Source organism: Aegilops tauschii, chromosome 4, assembly GCF_002575655.3.
Source record: "Aegilops tauschii subsp. strangulata cultivar AL8/78 chromosome 4, Aet v6.0, whole genome shotgun sequence".
NCBI lineage: Eukaryota > Viridiplantae > Streptophyta > Magnoliopsida > Poales > Poaceae > Aegilops > Aegilops tauschii.
Genome location: NC_053038.3, coordinates 30,919,728 through 30,936,057, shown reverse-complemented (window position 1 = coordinate 30,936,057; position 16,330 = coordinate 30,919,728).

Sequence of the window (16,330 nt, the reverse complement as noted above, 5' to 3'; positions counted from 1 at the left end):
CGCATTAGGCAAGATGACATGATGTAGAGGGATAAACTCAAGCAATATGATATAAACCCCATCTTTTTATCCTCGATGGCAACAATACAATACGTGCCTTGCTGCCCCTGCTGTCACGGGGAAAGGACATCGCAAGATTTAACCCAAAGCTAAGCACTTAGCACTTCTCCCATTGCAAGAAAGATCAATCTAGTAGGCCAAACCAAACTGATAATTCGAAGAGACTTGCAAAGATATCAAATCATACATATAAGAATTCAGAGAAGAACCAAATATTGTTCATAGATAATCTTGATCATAAACCCATAATTCATCGGATCTCGACAAACACACCGCAAAAAGAATTACATCGGATAGATCTCCAAGAGAATCAAGGAGAACTTTGTATTGAGATCCAAAGAGAGAGAAGAAGCCATCTAGCTAATAACTATGGACCTGAAGGTCTGTGGTAAACTACTCACACATCATCGGAGAGGCTATGGTGTTGATGTAGAAGCCCTCCGTGATCGATTCCACCTCCGGCGGAGCGCCAGAAAAGGCCCCAAGATGGGATCTCACGGATGCAGAAGGTTGCGGCGGTGGAAATAGGGTTTCGTGGTGCTCTCGGATGTTTTCGGGGTATATGAGTATATATAGGCGAAAGAAATAGGTCGGTGGAGCCACGAGGGGCCCACGAGGGTGGGGGCGCGCCTACCCCCCTGGGCGCGCCTCCCTGGCTCGTGGCCGCCTCGTTGCTTCCTTGACGTCCACTCCAAGTCTCCTGGATCATGTTTGTTCCAAAAATAACTCTCCCAAAGGTTTCATTCCGTTTGGATTCCGTTTGATATTCCTTTTCTGCAAAACACTGAAATAGGCAAAAAACAGCAATTTGCACTGGGCCTTTGGTTAGTAGGTTAGTCCCAAAAATAATATAAAAGTGTATAATAAAGCCCATTAAACATCCAAAATAGATAATATAATAGCATGGAACAATCAAAAATTATAGATACGTTGGAGACGTATCAAGCATCCCCAAGCTTCATTCCTGCTCGTCCTCGAGTAGGTAAATGATAAAAACAGAATCTTTGATGTGGAATGCTTCCTAACATAGTCTTCAATGTAATTTTCTTTATTGTGGCATGAATGTTCAGATCCGAAAGATTCAAGATAAAAGTTTAATATTGACATAAAAATGATAATACTTCAAGCATACTAACTAAGCAATTATGTCTTCTCAAAATAACATTGCCAAAGAAAGTTCATCCCTACAAAATCATATAGTTTGGTCATGCTCCATTTTCGTCACACAAGAATGCTCTCATCATGCACAACCCCGATGACAAGCCAAGCAATTGTTTCATACTTTAGTAATCTCAAACTTTTTCAACCTTCACGCAATACATGAGCGTGAACTATGGATATAGCACTATGGGTGGAATAGAATATAATGATGGGGGTTATGTGGAGAAGACAAAAAAGGGGAAAGTCTCACATTGACGCGGCTAATCAACGGGCTAGGGAGATGTCCATCAATTGATGTCAATGCAAGGAGTAGGGATTGCCATGCAACGGATGCACTAGAGCTATAAATGTATGAAAGCTCAACAAAAGAAACTAAGTGGGTGTGCATCCAACTTGCTTGCTCACGAAGACCTAGGGCATTTGAGGAAGCCCATTGTTGGAATATACAAGCCAAGTTCTATAATGAAAAATTCCCACTAGTATATGAAAGTGACAAAATAAGAGACTCTCTATCATGAAGATCATGGTGCTACTTTGAAGCACAAGTGTGGAAAAGGATAGTAACATTGTCCCTTTTTTGGGGGGGCTTTCCCTTTTTATATTTGGCCTTTCTCTTTTTTTCTCTTTTTTGGGACAATGCTCTAATAATATGATCATCACACTTCTATTTATTTACAACTCAAAGATTACAATTCGATACTTGGAACAAAATATGACTCTACATGGATGCCTCCGGCGGTGTACCGGGATGGGCAACGAATCAAGAGTGACATGTATGATGAATTATGCATGGTGGCTTTGCCACAAATACGATGTCAACTACATGATCATGCAAGGCAATATGACAATGATGAAGCGTGTCATAATAAATGAAACGGTGGAAAGTTGCATGGCAATATATCTCGGAATGGCTATGGAAATTCCATAATAGGTAGGTATGGTGGCTGCTTTGAGGAAGATATAAGGAGGTTTATGTGTGATAGAGCGTATCATATCACGGGGGTTGGATGCACCGGCGAAGTTTGCACCAACTCTCAAGGTGATAAAGGGCAATGCACGGTACCGAAGAGGCTAGCAATGATGGAAGGGTGAGAGTGCCTATGATCCATGGACTCAACATTAGTCATAAATAACTCACATACTTATTGCAAAAATCTACAAGCCATCAAAAACCAAGAACTACGCGCATGCTCCTAGGGGGATAGATTGGTAGGAAAAGACCATCGCTCGTCCCCGACCGCCACTCATAAGGATGACAATCAAAGAACACCTCATGTTTCAAATTTGTTACACAACGGTTACCATACGTGCATGCTACGGGACTTGCAAACTTCAACACAAGTATTTCTCAAATTCACAATTACTCAACTAGCACAACTTTAATATCACCACCTTCATATCTCAAAACAATCATCAAGTATCAAACTTCTCATAGTATTCAATGCACTCTATATGAAAGTTTTTATTATATCCATCTTGGATGCCTATCATATTAGGACTAATTTTATAGCCAAAGCAAATTACCATGCTATTCTAAAGGACTCTCAAAATAATGTAAGTGAAGCATGAGAGATCAATAATTTCTATAAAATAGAACCACCACCGTGCTCTAAAAAGGTATAAGTGAAGCACTAGAGCAAAATTATTTAGCTCAAAAGGTATAAGTGAAGCACAAAGAGTATTCTAAAAAATTCCGATTCATGTGTGTCTCTCCCAAAAGGTGTGTACAGCAAGGATGATTGTGGTAAACTAAAAAGCAAAGACTCCAATCATACAAGACGCTCCAAGCAAAACACATATCATGTGGTGAATAAAAATATAGCATCAAGTAAAGTTACCGATAGAGGAGGACGAAAGAGGGGATGCCTTCCGGGGCATCCCCAAGATTAGGCTTTTGGTTGTCCTTAAATTTTACCTTGGGGTGCCTTGGGAATCCCCAAGCTTAGGCTCTTGCCACTCCTTGTTCCATAATCCATCAAATCTTTACCCAAAACTTGAAAACTTCACAACACAAAACTCAACAGAAAATCTCATGAGCTCCGTTAGCGAAATAAAACAAACCACCACTTTAAGGTACTGTAATGAACTCATTCTTTATTTATATTGGTGTTAAACCTACTGTATTCCAACTTATCTATGGTTCATACCCCCGATACTAGCCATAGATTCATCAAAATAAGCAAACAACATACAAAAAACAGAATCTGTCAAAAACAGAACAGTCTGTAGTAATCTGTATCAAACGCAAACTTTCTGTAACTCAAAACTTCTACCAAAATAGGAAGACCTACATAATTTGTTTATTGATCTACTGCAATTGGGGTCTCGAACGCCTACTCGCGCATACATACGGCCAGGGCTCGTGTACATGGCTGTGGCTGGGTCGGAACGGAGAAACTGCGTCGTCGTTTTGTTCATGGGGAGGCAACAGAATGCCTCGTGTTCATCGGGAGGCAACGGAACGTGTGCTGTTCATCGGGAGCCAACCGGCTTGGACGGAACAACCGATGGAAACGAGGCCTGGTGTACTGCAGAACAGAGGAAACGGCCTTGTGTTCGACCGGCCACGGTGGAAACGGGATCTTGTTCATCGGGAGGGGTCTGGCATACCACAAAACGGAGGAAACGTATCTTCTACGGTCGAAACGGGGTCTTGTTGATCGGGAGGGGTGTGGCGTACCGCAAAACGTAGGAACGGACTTGTGTTGGAGCGCTACGGTCGAAACGGGGGTCCTGTTCATCGGGAGGGGTGTGGCGTACCACAAAACGGGACTCCACGGGATACTGTTCATCTCCACCATCGACTGCCTCCACAGGCTACTGTTCATCCACCGTTGACTGCCTCCACGGGCTCCTGTGACTGTTCATCCACGGGCTCCTGTTCATCCAGCCTCCACCGCGCGCTCCTCCACCGACTACTGTTCAACCAGCCCTCTCCACGGGGGTCCTGCTCAACCACCCCTCCATGGGCTACTGTTCATCCAGCCTCCACCGCGCGCTCCTCCACCGACTACTGTTCAACCAGCCCTCTCCACGGGGGTCCTGTTCAACCACCCCTCCATGGGCTACTGTTCATCCAGCCCTCCACCGGCTACTGTTCAACCAGCCCTCCACTGGCTACTGTTCAACTAGCCCTCCACGGGGTCCTGTTCATCCAGCCCTCCACGGGGTCCTGTTCATCCACCGGCTCGATCAATCGGGGTACTGTTCATCCAACGGCAACAACCTCCACTACCACGGGTTCCTGTTCATCCAACCCCCACCGGGAACTGTTCATCCAAAACCCCCAACAACGCTCACTGTTCATCCAGAGGCAGCATCGACCGGCTTCAGTTAGCAGCAGTAGCAAAGGAATCGCTCGATCGGGTTCAGTTAACAGCCATCGATCGATCGCTCGGGTTCAGTAACGCGTAGCCTGGAGTGCAATCGCTCGGGTTTAGTTAGAGCCCAACGCCTTGCTCGGGTTTAGTTAGAGCGCAACGCCTCGCACACATGCACGTACGTACGAGAGAAACGCACATCGCTCGGCCCCCGACCACCCACCATAACCGGGAACTCCCTCGATTTTTCCTCGCCCTCGCTTCTACCATGGTTTTCTCCGTCATGGACGGCCCAAAGAATGTCATGCAGCTGCATCTCCGGCCCGCCCAGGACAAAAAGCCCATTTTCTTTCATGATTTTTTGTCATAGAAGTAGAAGCCCACCACATCTATGATGATACCGGGTTTTGTCACAATTTTCGTCATAGAAGTGTCATAAGTATGACAGAAAAAATTTCGTTCGGCCCAAAATGTCATGATGTGTCTTTTTTTTGTAGTGTTGCATGTCAGTCGGTGGAACCGGTCTCATGTGCGTGGACATGTAAGGTTGGTCCAGGCCGCTTCATCCTACAATATCGCCGAATCAAAATAAGATGTTGGTGGTAAGCGGTATGACTATCACCGCCTACAACTCTTTGTGTTCTACTCGTGCATATCATCTACGCATAGACCTGGCTTGGATGCCGCAGTTGGCAAACGTTGCATGGAAAACAAAAAAATTCTACGCACACGCAAGATCTATCAAGGAGATGCATAGCAACAAGAGGGGAGAGTGTGTCTACATAACCTCATAGACCGTAAGTGGAAGCGTTTAGTAACGCGGTTGATGTAGTCGAACTTCTTTGCGATCCAACCGATCAAGTACCGAACGTACGGCACCTCCGCGTTCAGCACACGTTCAGCTCGGTGACGTCCACACCTTCTTGATCCAGCAAGACGACTGATACGTCTCCAACGTATCTATAATATTTTATTGTTCCATGCTATTATATTATCCATCTTGGATGTTTTGTATGCATTTATATGTTGTTTTATATGATTTTTGGGAGTAACCTATTAACCTAGAGCCCAGTGCCAGTTTTTGTTGTTTCCTTGTTTTTGAGTTTTACAGAAAAGGAATACCAAACGGAGTCCAATTGACATGCCAATTTTTGATGATTTTTTATGGACCAAAAGAAGCCCCCGGAGTAAAAGAGTTGGGCCAGAAGAGTCCCGAGCCACCCACGAGGGTGGAGGGCGCGCCCTACCCCCCTGGGCTCGCCCTCCTATCTCATGGACGACTCGTAGACCCCCCTGACGTGAGACTGATGCCAAAAATTCCTATAAATACGGAAACCCCCAGAAAGAAACCTAGATCGGGAGTTTCGCCGCCGCAAGCCTTTGTAGCCACAAAAAACCAATCGGGACCCTGTTTCGGCACCCTGCCGAAGGGGGGATCCATCACCGGTGGCCATCTTCATCATCCCGGCGCTCTCCATGACGAGGAGGGAGTAGTTCACCCTCGGGGCTGAGGGTATGTACCAGTAGCTATGTGTTTTATCTCTCTCTCTCTCGTGTTCTTGATTTGGCACGATCTTGATGTATCGCGAGCTTTGCCATTATAGTTGGATCTTATGATGTTTCTCCCCCTCTACTCTCTTGTAATGGATTGAGTTTTCCCTTTGAAGTTATCTTATCGGATTGAGTCTTTAAGGATTTGAGAACACTTGATGCATGTCTTGCATGTGCTTATCTGTGGTGACAATGGGATATCACGTGATCTACTTTATGTATGTTTTGGTGATCAACTTGCGTGTTCCGTAACATTGTGAACTTATGCATAGGGGTTGGCACATGTTTTCATCTTGACTCTTTGGTAGAAACTTTGGGGCACTCTTTGAAGTTCTTTGTGTTGGTTGAATAGATGAATCTGAGATTGTGTGATGCATATCGTATAATCATACCCACGGATACTTGAGGTGACATTGGAGTATCTAGGTGACATTAGGGTTTTGGTTGATTTGTGTCTTAAGGTGTTATTCTAGTACGAACTCTATGATAGATCGAACGAAAAGAATAGCTTCGTGTTATCTTACTACAGACTCTTGAATAGATCGATCAGAAAGGATAACTTTGAGGTGGTTTCGTACCCTACCATAATCTCTTCGTTTGTTCTCCGCTATTAGTGACTATGGAGTGACTCTTTGTTTCATGTTGAGGGATAGTTATATGATCTAATTATGTTATCATTGTTTAGAGAACTTGCACTAGTGAAATTATGAACCCTAGGCCTTGTTTCCTAGCATTGCAATACCGTTTACGCTCACTTTTATCATTAGTTACCTTGCTGTTTTTATATTTTCAGATTACAAAAACCTATATCCACCATCCATATTGCACTTGTATCACCATCTCTTCGTCGAACAAGTGCACCTATACAATTTACCATTGTATTTGGTGTGTTGGGGACACAAGAGGCTCTTTGTTATTTGGTTCCAGGGTTGTTTGAGAGAGACCATCTTCAACCTACGCCTCCCACAGATTGATAAACCTTAGGTCATCCACTTGAGGGAAATTTGCTACTGTCCTACAAACTTCTGCACTTGGAGGACCAACAACGTCTACAAGAAGAAGGTTGTGTAGTAGACATCAACGACGAGCTAGTGGATGAGTTCCGGCAGCACGATGATGACCCACAAGTATAGGGGATCTATCGTAGTCCTTTCGATAAGTAAGAGTGTTGAACCCAACGAGGAGCAGAAGGAAATGACAAGTAATAAAGGTAAGCAAGGTGCAGCAAGGTGGCCCAATCCTTTTTGTAGCAAAGGACAAGCCTGGATGAACTCTTATATAAAGCAAAGTGCCCCCGAGGACACATGGAATTGTTGTCAAGTTAGTTTTCAACATGCTCATATGATTTGCGTTCGTTATTTTGATAATTTGATATGTGCGTGGACCGGTGCTTGGGTGCTGCCCTTCCTTGGACAAGCCTCCCACTTATGATTAACCCCTCTCGCAAGCATCCGCAGCTATGAAAGAAGAATTAAGGTAAACCTAACCATAACATGAAACATATGGATCCAAATCAGCCCCTTACGAAGCAACGCATAAACTAGGGTTTAAGCTTCTGTCACTCTAGAAACCCATCATCTACTTATTACTTCCCAATGCCTTCCCCTAGGCCCAGATCATAGTGAAGTGTCATGTAGTCGACGTTCACATAACACCACTAGAGGAAAGACAACATACATCTCATCAAAATATCAAACGAATACCAAATTCACATGATTACTTATAACAAGACTTCTCCTATGTCCTCAGGAACAAACATAACTACTCACAAAGCATATTAATGTTCATAATCAGAGGAGTATTAATTATCATTAAGGATCTAAAAATATAATCTTCCACCGGATAAACCAACTAGCATCAACTACAAGGAGTAATCAACACTACTAGCAACCCACAGGTACCAATCTGAGGTTTTGGGACCAAGATCGAATATAAGAGATGAACTAGGGTTTGAGAGGAGATGGTGCTGGTGAAGATGTTGATGGAGATTGACCCCCTCTCGATGAGAGGATCGTTGGTGATGACAATGTCTTCGATTTCCCCCTCCCGGGGGATGTTTCCCCGGCAGAACAGCTCCACCGGAGCCCTAGATTGGTTCTGCCTAGGTTCTGCCTCGAAACGGCGGCGCTTCGTCCCGAAAGCTTCATTTTGATTTTTTTTAGGTCAAAACACACCATATAGCAGAAGATGGGCACCGGAGGCTTGACAAGGGGCCCACAAGGACGGGGGGCGCGCCCAGGGGGTAGGGCGCGCCCTCCAACCTTGTGGCTGGCTGGTGGCCCCCCTCTGGTATTTTCTTCGCCCAATATTTTTTATATATTCCAAAAACATGATCCGTGAAGTTTTAGGACTTTTGGAGTTATGCAGAATAGGTCTCTAATATTTGCTCCTTTTCCAGTCCGGAATTCCAGCTGCCGGCATTCTCCCTCTTCATGTAAACCTTATAAAATAAGAGAGAAAAGGCATAAGTATTGTGATATAATGTGTAATAACAGCCCATAATGTAATATATATTGATATAGAAGCATGATGCAAAATGGACGTATCAACTTCCCCAAGCTTAGACCTCGCTTGTCCTTAAGCGAAAGCCAAAATCGATAAATATGTCCACATGTTTAGAGATAGAGGTGTCAATAAAATAAAATACGGACATGAGGGCATCATGATTATCTTTAGGACAGCAACATATAATGTCATATAGTTTCTTATGCTAAAGTAACAATTCGTTCACAAGGTAAAGTATGAATCAGAAACTTTATTGAAAACTAACACACTATGATCTCAGCCATTGGAGCCATTGCAATTTATCATAACATCGAAAAGAGTCAATATAAGAGCTTTTCAGCAAGTCCACATACTCAACTATCATTTAATCTTTCACAATTGCTACCACTCATGCGATACTTATGGGTACAAAGTTTCAATTGGACACAGAGAAAGATAGGGGCTTATAGTTTCGCCTCCCAACCTTTTACCTCAAGGGTAATGTCAACAATAATACTTTGTGATAACCTACATCCGAGTGGATATATATATATCCGGATCTATCCAACACATAGTGCTTGCCAAAGGAAAAAGCGTAAAAAGGAAAGGTGATGATCACCATGACTCTTGTATAAGGGTAGAAGATAAAAGTAAAAGATAGGCCCTTCGCAGAGGGAAGCAGAGGTTGTCATGCGCTTTTATGGTTGGATGCACAAAATCTTAATGCAAAAGAACGTCACTTTATATTGCCGCTTGTGATAAAGACCTTTATTATGCAGTTCGTCGCTTTTATTTCTTCCATATCACAAGTCCGTATAAAGCTTATTTTCTTCACACTAATAGATCATGCATATTTAGAGAGCAATTTTTATTGCTTGCACCGATGACAACTTACTTGAAGGATCTTACTCAATCCATAGGTAGGTATGGTGGAGTCTCATGGCAAGACTGGGTTAAGGGATGTTTGGAAGCACAAGTAGTATCTCTACTTGGTGCACATAATTTGGCTAGCATGAGAGGGAAAGCCAAGCTGAACATGTTGGATGATCCATGACAATATAACTTCTATTCGGATATAAGAAAACATAACCTATTATGTTGTCTTCCTTGTCCAACATCAACTTTTTAGCATGTCATATTTTAATGAGTGCTCACAATTACAAAAGATGTCCAAGATAGTATATTTATATGTGAAGCCTCTCTTTGTTTATTACTTCCTATTAATTGCAACAATGACCAAAACTATGTTTGTCAACTCTCAACAACTTTTATTCATCATACTCTTTATATGTGAGGTCATTACTCTCCATAAGATCAATATATTATCTTTTTATTTATTTCTTTTATTTAATCCCCTTAAGATCATAGCAAGAAAGCAAAGCCCTCAACTCAAAACTATTATTTATTATATATCTCACGGACTCGATTACATAGATAGAGATCGAAACAAAACTCAAAGCTAGATCATACTAAAACTTTATTCTACTAGATCAAGATATAACCAAAAGGATCAAACTAAGAAAAACGATAAAGATAAAGGTGTGATGATGATACGATACCGGGACACCTCCCCCAAGCTTGGCAGTTGCCAAGGGGAGTGCCCATACCCATGTATTTATGTCTCTTTCTTAGGAGGTGATGATGGGGTTTTTGAAGAAGCAGGTTTGTCGTCCATCTTCCAAGGCATAGGCTCACCATCATAGAACAATGAGCGGGTCTCCGGGATCCTTGAATCTGCAGCTAAACTCATCCTCTTGAGTCTATATTCATACTCACAGTTTTGGTTTTGCAAGTCATAGATCTGGGCTTGGAGGTGCTCGATTTTCTCATGAAGCCTGAAGATGGCCTCCTCAATGCTCTTGGGGTCCAGCTTGTGCTTATTGGTGAACTCCACGATCATGATGTGATTGGAGTTGAGTCCACGTTCCACCATCCCTTGACACTTGAAAACTTGTTGCTGCATTGCTTCGAGTCTTGCCTCCATGCTTCCGTTCTTCTTCGGCCCCTCAACATCGCGGATGTGCAGCACCCCTCATGCATCTCAATGGCTTGAGGGTGTCGCAGCACCTCCGCAAGGTAGGGGTTGATGACCTTCTCGAAAAACTTGTCATTAGGGCGCTTGGAGACGTCATGGTGATCTGGATCTGTGAGAAAAACAGCTCGAAACAAAAATAGGAGATATTGTCGTGGTACGGTGGTCAAAACCTTCGGGAGATTATATAATGATTTTTTACCGACCATAAGAAGTATCGTGCAAGAAAACGGAGTCTGGAGGGCACACGAGGTGCCCACAAGGTCGGGGGGCGCTCCTAGGGGGTAGGGCGCACCCTCCACCCTTGTGGACGCCTCGTGTCTCTTTCAGACTACTTTTAATTTTCCTAATTTTTTAAATATTCCAAAATGGAGAAAATTTATCATTGGAAAAGTTTTGGAGTCGGTTTACTTACCGTACCACATACATATTCCTTTTCGGAGTCTGAAACGTTCTGGAAAGTGTCCCTTATGTACTCCTCTGGTGTTATGGTGTCAATTATATTGGTCTCAACATTTATGGGAGTACCTGAGATATAATGTTTGATTCTTTGACCGTTTACCACCTTCGGATTTGTGCCTTTGGCGTTGTTGATTTTTATGGCACCGGAACGATAAACCTCCTCGATGATGTAAGGGCCTTCCCATTTAGAGAGAAGCTTTCCTGCAAAAAATCTTAAACAAGAGTTGTATAGCAAAACATGATAACCTACATTAAACTCACGCTTTTATATCCTTTTGTCATGCCATCTTTTAACTTTTTCTTTAAACAACTTGGCATTCTCATAGGCTTGGGTTCTCCATTCATCAAGTAAGCTAATGTCAAATAACCTCTTCTCACCGGCAAGTTTGAAATCATAATTGAGCTCTTTAATAGCCCAATATGCCTTATGTTCTAGTTCAACAGGTAAATGACATGCTCTTCCATAAACCATTTTATATGGAGACATACCCATAGGATTCTTATAAGAAGTTCTATAAGCCCACAAATCACCATCAAGTTTCTTAGACCAATTCTTTCTAGATCTATTAACAGTCTTTTGCAAAATTAATTGAATTTCTCTATTGCTAAATTCTACTTGACCACTAGATTGAGGATGATATGGAGATGCAATTCTATGGTTAACATCGTATTAGCAAGCATTTTACGGAAAGCGCCATGAATAAAATGTGAACCACCATCAGTCATTAAATATCTAGGGACTCCAAACCTCGGGAAAATTTTAATCATCTTAATAGAAGTGTTATGATCAGCACTACTAGTTGGAATGGCTTCTACCCACTTAGTAACATAATAAACAGCAACTAATATATGTGTATACCCATTAGAGGAAGGAAAAGGTCCCATATAATCAAAGCCCTAGACATCAAATGGTTCAATAACAAGTGAATAGTTCATAGGCATTTCCTGACGTCTACTAATATTGCCAATTCTCTGGCACTCATCACAAGATAAGCCAAACTTACGGGCATCCTTAAAGAGAGTAGGCCAATAAAAACCGGATTGCAATACCTTATGTGCAGTTCTATCTCCAGCGTGGTGCCCTCCGTAGGCATTGGAGTGACACTTGCGTAGGATCTGTTCCTGTTCATGCTCAGGTACACAACGTCTAATAACACCATCTACTCCTTCTTTAAAAAGGTGTGGATCATCCCAAAAAGTAATGTCTTAAATCATAGAAAAACTTTTTCTTTTGCTGGTATGTGAAACTAGGTGTTATAAATTTAGCAACAATGTAATTAGCATAATCAGCATACCATGGAGTATTACGAGAAGCATTTATGACATTTAATTGTTCATCAGGAAAGCTATCATCAATAGTAGTGGGTCATCAAGAACATTTTCTAACCTAGACAAGTTGTCTGCAACGGGGTTCTCAGCTCCCTTTCTATCAACAATATGCAAATCAAATTCTTGTAGCAAGAGAACCCATCTAATAAGTCTAGGTTTAGCATCTTTCTTTTCCATAAGATATTTAATAGCCGCATGATCAGTGTGAACAGTTACCTTGGAATCAACAATATGAGGTCTGAACCAAGCAAAAACAACTACTAAAAATTCTTTTTCAGTGGTAGCATAATTTCTCTGGGCACTGTCTAGAGTTTTATTAGCATACTGAATACATTTAATTTCTTATCGACTCTTTGTCCTAGAACAGCACCAATAGCATAATCACTAGCATCACACATAATTCCAAAGGGTAAGTTCCAATCAAGTGGCTGAACAATAGGTGCAGAGATCAAGGCTTTCTTAAGTATTTCAAATGCTTCTACACAATCATCATCAAAAACAAAAGGAACATCTTTTTGTAAGAGATTGGTGAGAGGCCTAGAAATTTTAGAGAAGTCTTTAATAAACCTCCTATAGAAACCAACATGACCAAGGAACTTCTTATACCTTTGATATGCTTAGGACACACCATCTTTTCAATAGCATCTACTTTAGCTTTATCAACTTCAATACCTCTTTCAGAAATTTTATGCCCCAAGACAATACCTTCATTAACCATAAAGTGGCACTTCTCCCAATTCAAGACGAGGTTAGTTTCTTGACATCTCTGGAAAACTCGATCAAGGTTGCTTAAGCAATCATCAAAAGAAGTTCCGTAAATGGAGAAATCATCCATGAAAATCTCAACAATCTTTTCACAAAAATCAGAGAATATAGCAGTCATACATCTTTGAAAGGTAGCGGGTGCATTGCATAAACCAAAAAGGCATATGTCTATAAGCAAAGGTACCGAAAGGGCAAGTAAAAGTGGTTTTCTCTTGATCCTCTTTTGACACAGGTATTTGAGAGAAAGCAGAATAACCATCTAGAAAGCAAATATGAGAATGTTTGGATAGTCTTTCTAGCATTTGATCGATAAAAGGTAGAGGGTAATGATCTTTTCTAGTAGCTTTATTCAATTTGTGAAAATCAATTACCATTCTATAACCTGTAACAATTCTTTGTGGGATCAGTTCATTCTTATCGTTAGGAACAACAGTAGTACCTCCCTTCTTAGGGACACAATGAACTGGGCTTACCCATTGACTATCGGCAATAGGATAAATTATACCTGCCTCTAGAAGCTTTAGTATTTCATTTCTTACCACTTCTTTCATCTTAGGATTTAACCGTTGTAGATAATCAACAACTAGTTTAGCATCTTTCTCCAATTTAATTTTATGCTGACATAAAGTGGGACTAATGCCCTTAAGATCATCAAGAGTGTATCCAATAGCGGCACGGTGCTTCTTCAGAGTTCTCAATAATTTCTTTTCTTCATGCTCTGAAAGGTTAGCACTAATAATAACAGGATATATCTTCTTTTCATCAAGATAAGCATATTTCAGAGTATCAGGTAGTTGTTTAAGCTCATACACGGGATTGCCCTTAGGTGGAGGAGGATCCCCAAGGATTTCAACAGGAAAATTGTGTTTCAAAATGGGTCCTTGTTAAAGAATACTTCATCTATTTCCCTTCTTTCATTCATAAACATATCATTTTCATTGTCTAGCAAATATTGTTCTAAAGGATCTTTAGGAGGCACGGCAATAGAAGCAAGACCAATAATTTCATCTTTACTAGGCAATTCTTTATCATGAGGTTGTCTATGAAATTTAGAGAAATTAAATCATGAGACATATCTCCTAAACCAACAGTAACAATATCTTTCTCGCAGTCTATCTTAGCATTAACAGTATTCAAGAAAGGTCTACCAAATATAATGGGACAAAAATTATCTTGTGGGGAGCCAAGAACAAGGAAGTCAGTAGAGTATTTAATTTTTCACACAAGACTTCAACATCTCTCACAATCCCAATTGGTGAAATAGTACCTCTATTGGCAAGCTTAATAGTAACATCAATATCTTCCATCTCAGCAGGTGCAATATCATTCATAATTTCTTCATACAAGGTATAAGGAATTGCACTCACACTAGCACCCACATCACATAAGCCATGATAACAATGATCTCCTATTTTAATAGAAATAACAGGCATGCCAACAATAGGTCTATGTTTATCTTTCATATCGGGTTTAGCAATTCTAGCAGCTTCATCACAGAAATAAATAACATGCCCATCAATATTATCGGCTAAGAGGGTTTGGGTGTTCTAATATTACTTTTGTTGACCACAGTTGAAGCTTTAGCATGATCCTTTATTCTAACAGGGAATGGTGGCTTCTCAATATAAGCAGTAGGAACAATAGGATCATCATTATAAGTAATCATTTCTTCTTCAACTTTAGTAGGTTCAACTACTTTAATTTCAATGGGAGGATGATATTTAAATCACTTATCCTTAGGGAGATCAACATGAGTAGCAAATGATTCACAGAAAGAAGCTACTATCTCAGAGTCAAGTCCATATTTAGGGCTAAAATCACGAAAAGCATCGGTATCCATGAAAGATTTAACACAATCAAACTTAAGGTTTATACCTGACTCCTTACCTTCGCCGAGATCCCAATCTTCAGAGTTGCTTTAATTCTTTCCAATAAATCCCATTTGAATTCAATATCCTTCTTCATATAGGAACCAGTACAAGAAGTATCGAGCATGGATTGATCATTATGAGAAAGCCGAGCATAAAATTTTTGAATAATAATTTCTCTTGAGAGCTCATGATTGGGCATGAATATAACATTGACTTAAGCCTTCCCCAAGCTTGAGCGATACTTTCTCCTTCACGAGGCCAAAAATTATATATATAATTCCGATCACGATAAACCAGATGCATATATAGGATAAAACTTCTGATGAAATTCCAATTTCAATCGAGTTCCATGATCCAATATCACCCAATAGCCTATACCATGTCAATGCTTTTCCCTTCAAAGATAAAGGGAAGACCTTCTTCTTGACAACATCCTTGGGCATACCTGCAAGCTTAAATAATCCACAAACTTCATCCACATAGATTAGGTGCATATCGGGATGCAATGTTCCATCTCCTGCATAAGGATTAGCTAGCAGTTTCTCTATCATACCCTAAGGAATTTCATAATAAATATTTTCAGTAGGTGCAGTAGGTTGAGGAGCAACTCTTTGCTCTTCCGGTCAAGGTGAAGATACCCCGAACAAGCCCCTCAAAGGATTATTTTCCATAGTAACAAGTAACAGTAAATTTCAGCACACTATATAAATGTTTCCTTACCAAATTCCACTTACCAAAGGCGCTTCACTCCCCGACGACGGCGCCAGAAAAGAGTCTTGATGACCCACAAGTACAGGGGATCTATCGTGGTCCTTTCAATAAGTAAGAGTGTCGAACCCAACGAGGAGCAGAAGGAAATGATAAGTGGTTTTCAGCAAGGTATTCTCTGCAAGCACTGAAATTATCGGTAACTGATAGTTTTGTGATAAGACAAATCGTAACGGGTAGCAAGTAATAAAGTTAAGCAAGGTTCAGCAAGGTGGCCCAATCCTTTTTGTAGCAAAGGACAAGCCTGGACGAACTCTTATATAAAGCAAATTGCTCCCGAGGACACATGGGAATTGTTGTCAAGTTAGTTTTCATCATGCTCATATGATTTCGTTTGTTATTTTGATAATTTGATATGTGGGTGGGCCGGTGCTTGGGTGCTGCCCTTCCTTGGACAAGCCTCCCACTTATGATTAACCCCTCTCGCAAGCATCCGCAACTATGAAAGAAGAATTAAGGTAAACCTAACCATAACATGAAACATATGGATCCAAATCAGCCCCTTACGAAGCAACGCATAAACCAGG